Source organism: Pipistrellus kuhlii, unplaced genomic scaffold (assembly GCF_014108245.1).
Source record: "Pipistrellus kuhlii isolate mPipKuh1 unplaced genomic scaffold, mPipKuh1.p scaffold_m20_p_3, whole genome shotgun sequence".
Classification (NCBI taxonomy): domain Eukaryota; kingdom Metazoa; phylum Chordata; class Mammalia; order Chiroptera; family Vespertilionidae; genus Pipistrellus; species Pipistrellus kuhlii.
In genome coordinates, this window is record NW_023425529.1 from 47,729,379 (window position 1) to 47,734,268 (window position 4,890).

General features: G+C 46.8%; 1 pseudogene; it reads right to left on the reverse strand.

The window, feature by feature from the left end:
* Positions 1-4,101: 4,101 nt before the first annotated feature.
* LOC118728266 lies at positions 4,102-4,686 on the reverse strand (annotated as a pseudogene).
* Positions 4,687-4,890: the final 204 nt, after the last annotated feature.

A 4,890-nucleotide genomic window follows, 5' to 3' on the forward strand; every position in this document is an offset into this window, starting at 1 on the left:
CATCCCTGGTGGGAGGTGTGCAGGAGGCGGCTGATTGATGTTTCTCTCTCATAGATGTTTCTAACTCTCTATCCCTCTCCCTTCCTCTCTGTAAAAAAAAAAAAAAGTTTGGGAACCACTGCACTAGAGTGATGTATCCAGGGACCTCTCTCTTGTGGTTTAAAAGAAGCATGAGTTGTTAATAGCACCCAGTGAGGACCTGTCCATACTGGAGTCAGTAGCCCCTGCAGGGACCCTGATTTCCAGGTTTGTAAATATACCCATTTCCTGGATCAGATGGGCGTAGCTTAGTATCTGTCAGTTTGGATAAATCAGATTAGATTTTAAGTTTTCCGTTACCTTTCCTAATTGGATAAGATGTTTAACAGCTGCCTGACCGACCTGTGTGGCTCAGTGGTTGAGCGTCAACCTATCAACCAGGAGGTCATGGTTCAATTCCCGGTCAGGGCACATGCTTGGGTTGTGGGCTTGATCCCCAGTGTGGGGCATGCAGGAGACAGCTGATCAGTGATTCTCTCTCATCATTGATGTTTCTATCTCTCTCTCCCTCTCCCTTTCTCTCTGAAAAAATATAACAAAAAACCCTAGGGCATTTCCTTGAGTCTCCTGCACATACAAATTCAAAGCCTTGGCCAGGTGGCTCAGTTGGTTAGAGTGCCTTCCAGGGACACCAAGGTTGTAAGTTTGATCCCTGGTCAGGGCACATACAAGAATTAACCAACAAATGCATAAATAAATGGAACAATAAGTTGATGTTTCTCTCTCTCTCTCTCCTTCCCCTCGCAGTATTCTCTTCTTCCTTCAATTTACAATACAAGGGCTATAAGACCAAAATTAGGGATCCAGATTCTACAGAATCCCGTCATTCCAGAACCCCTCTCAAGTGCCTCAGGTTCCAGAGAGGAAGCAGACTGGTTATTCTGTCTGCAGGCTTCTTTGTCCTTAGGAAATAAGAAAGCCCAGGCACTTACGTTGGCTATCTGGGCCTTTTTCTGAGATACTTTGTATCCCTTTTCTGCTACATAGTTAAGGGAATGCAAGACAGCATCCCTTAAATCTAGAACTGTAATGTTTGCTACATCCTGGGAGACTGGCCAGCAGGTTACAGAGGTTAGGAACTGGGGGGCATACACCCTCTACCACTTCATGCACGGCCTTAGGTTTGTTTTTTAATAAATCTTTATTACTCAGATTATTACAATTGTTTCTCCTTTTTCCCCTCATAGCTCCCTTCCACCCGGGCCTTAGGTTTTGTGCAAATCTGTTCTCCTATCTCCAGTTTCTTCTTTTTCTTAATATTTTTTAAATTAACTTTGGAGAGGCAGGGAGAGGGAGAGAATCATTGGCTGGCTGCCTCTTGCACACCCCTCACTGAGGATTGATTGAGCCTGTAACCCGGGCATGTGCCCTTGACCCGGAATCGAACCTGGGACCATTCAGTTTGCAGGCCAACGCTCTATCCACTGAGCCAAACCAGCTAGGGCCATCTCCGGTTTCTTTTTCTTTCTTTCTTTCTTTTTTTTTTTAGAGGAAGAGAGAGGGATAGAGATTAGAAACATCGATGAGAGAATCATTGATCAGCTGCCTCCTGCACACCCCCTACCGGGGATGTGCCCGAAACCAAGGTACATGCCCTTGACCGGAATCGAACCCGGGACCCTTCAGTCCGCAGGCGGACGCTCTATTCACTGAGCCAAACCGGTTTCGGCGAGCTCCAGTTTCTTAACGGGAAGGAATGGAGTGTTGCCGGGTGAGTCCCAGACGAAAGGTGCTCTTAGGGCAGCACAGTCCCCGGGGTGCTGTTTAACCCTGAGCCCGGGTCTGCTTGTTTGAGGCCTACCTTACAGGCCTTCCGGCTCTTCCTTGTGCTCAAACGGCTGGATTAACCTGGACAAGATGAGTGGCAGCGCCGCATCGCATGCTACACAGCTCGGGTTGAGAATTTTCTAATAAACATTTCTGATATTAAAACAATTTTTAAAATTCTATTCCTTTAGCGTAGCCCTGCACTTAGTCAGGAGGCCCCTTCCTAAGCGGGAGCCGGACCCTCGGGCGGACAGAGCGGAGAGTGGCAGCTGCTTTGATCCCGCTCCACGTGGAGGCTGGCAGATTCCTCCGTGGAGCCCTCTCCGCCCCCCTGCTGCCGCCCTCCCTCCCGGAGAGGGCCTTCCGGGCAGTGAGGGCAGAGTAAGAGGCTCCATGTCCAATGACAATCAGTGTTCTCCCTTCGATAGAGTAACCTGGGGCTCCGCCTCGGAGAGCGAAACAGTACCTTCCAGAGCCTGCGCTCTCCCGCCCCCTCCTGCGGGTCCTCGGGCCAGTCCAGAGGACACAGGGAAAGGCTTCCAGCTCCAGCTTCTTTCTGTTTTTAACATTTATCCCAATCTCCTTATTTCTGTGTGTAGTGCACTTGTGTGTACACATATCTATATCGACCTATCTATCTATATCTATATATCTATATCTACCTACCTATCTATATCTATATCTATATCTATACCTACACACACACATATACTAGTATACAGTATCAAAGAAAATTTTTGTACATTTTTTTTGTTTGTTTTTTGTTTCTTAAATATATTTTATTGAGTTTTTACAGAGAAGGAGAGAGAGGGATAGAGAGTTAGAAACATCGATCAACCGCCTCTTGCACAACCCCTACTGAGGATGTGCCCGCAACCAAGGTACATGCCCTTGACTGGAATCAAACCTGGGACCTTTCAGTCCACAGACTGACGCTCTATCCACTGAGCCAAACCGGTTAGGGCAAATATATTGTATTTTGAATACATTTTAAATGCACATTTTTTGCAAGTGCTTTCCTCATGCTCCTCCCGTTTTTATGCTACAATATCTGCATTGTCAGATCATAGGGTCCTTACGTAGTGCGCGCTCTCTTTCAGCCTTCACTTAGTCTCGGCTCCACCAGAACGGACACAGTGCTCACCACAGCCCTGCGTTGATGGCTCCCTGGGCAGTTTGGTTGTCTGAAGTGCATTTCCTAGGAAGGACTCATGGGAACAATATTCCCTGAGATCCTGCCGATTGATAACCATTTGTCTGTGTCCATTATGGTTGAAGGTTAGCTTGCTTTGTTTGGCTCACGTTTCTTTCTTTTTTTTTTTTTAATAAATTTTTATTGTTCATATTATTACATATGTTCCTTCCCCCCCCCCCCCATTGCTCTCCTCCACCAGATTCCCACCCCACCCTCTGCCCTTTCCCCACTCCCCATTGTCCTCATCCATAGGTGCACAGTTTATGTTCAGTCTCTTCCCACATCCCCCTCTCCCCTTCTCCCCAAGAATCGTCAGTTCACTCCCCTTCCATACCTCTGATTCTATTATATTCAACAGTTAATATTGTTCATCAGATTTTTTTTTAATTTCCTTGGGTTTTTTATTTAAAAAAAAATTTTTTTTAATGTTTGAGGTGACAGACATGCATCTTTTTTTTTAAAAACATATTTTATTGATTTTTTACAGAGAGGAAGGGAGAGAGATAGAGAGCTAGAAACATCGATGAGAGAGAGTCATCGACCAGCTGCCTCTTGCACACCCCCTACTGGGGATATGCCCACAACCAAGGTACATGCCCTTGACCGGAATCAAACCTGGGTCCCTTCAGTCCCCAAGCCAACGCTCTATCCATTGAGCCAAACCGGTTTTGGCTAATTTCCTTGGTTTTTAGATTCACTTGTTGATAGTTACATATTTGTTGTTCATAATTTTTATCTTTATTTACTTTCTCTTCTGAAAGAACCCCCTTCAGCAGTTCATATAACCCCCTCCAGACCTTTGGGCCTTCTGGTTTGGTGGTGATGAACTCCTTTAGCTTTTTTTTATTAGTGAAGCTCTTTATCTGGCCTTCGATTCTGAGTGATAGCTTTGCTGGGTAGATTATCTTTGGCTGTAGGTTCTTACTATTCATCACCTTGAATATTTCTTGCCATTCCCGTCTGGCCTGCATGGTTTCTGATGAGAAATCAGCTGACAATCGTATAGGTGCTCCTTTACAGGTAACTAACTACCTGCTTTGTTCTTGCTGCTTTTAATATTCTCTCTTTGTCTTTCGCTCTTGGAATTTTTTTTTTTTTCCTCTGAGCACAAGTTTATTCAACACAAAATAATCCATCCAACTTTACTGAGGTGGCTGACCACATCCACTACCAAATCTGCCTCTAAACTGGAATTCGGTTGCTGACCCAGCCCCGGCCTCAGCTTTCTTGTCAGCACCAGGGGGCACAGCACTCGTCTGTAGGTGTCTCTGTCGGCTTCCCCGTGTGAGTCTTGCAGGTCGCTCGCCCTCCAGACCTTTGGGCCTTGGGCGGCCAGTCTCAGGCCGGCTGCGGCGCAGCGTGGCGGCACTATCTCGGGGCAGGCGGAGTAATCTCTGAGGGACTGGATGCCCTCGTTGGTCAGGTACCAGTAGAAGTGTCTCCAGGCAAACTGCTCCTTCACGTAGCCCCGGAACTTGAGAGACTGCATGGCCTTCATGACGTGGAGGTTGGGCATGTTCTTGTCCGCCAGCTCGGGGTGCTTCGGCATGTGCACGTCCTTCTTGGCCACCATCACCCCCTCCTTAAAGAGGAGCTCGTAGATGGCGATCCGGTTCTTCTTGGGCATCAACATCTCGGCGGCTGCTGCGTCCCGGGCCCGAGCTAGAAAGAAAAGGCTGCTCTCGGAATTTTAATAATTTGTCCTGGTGTGGTCCTCTTTGGATTCCTTTTGTTTGGAGTTTTGTGCGCTTCCTGGACTTGTAAGTCTAATTCTTTCACCAGGTGGGGAAAGTTTTCTGTCACTATTTCTTTCAGTATGTTTTCGATATCTTGCTCTCTCTCATCTTCTGGGACCCCCATAATTCTGATGTTGGTTCACTTGAAGTTGT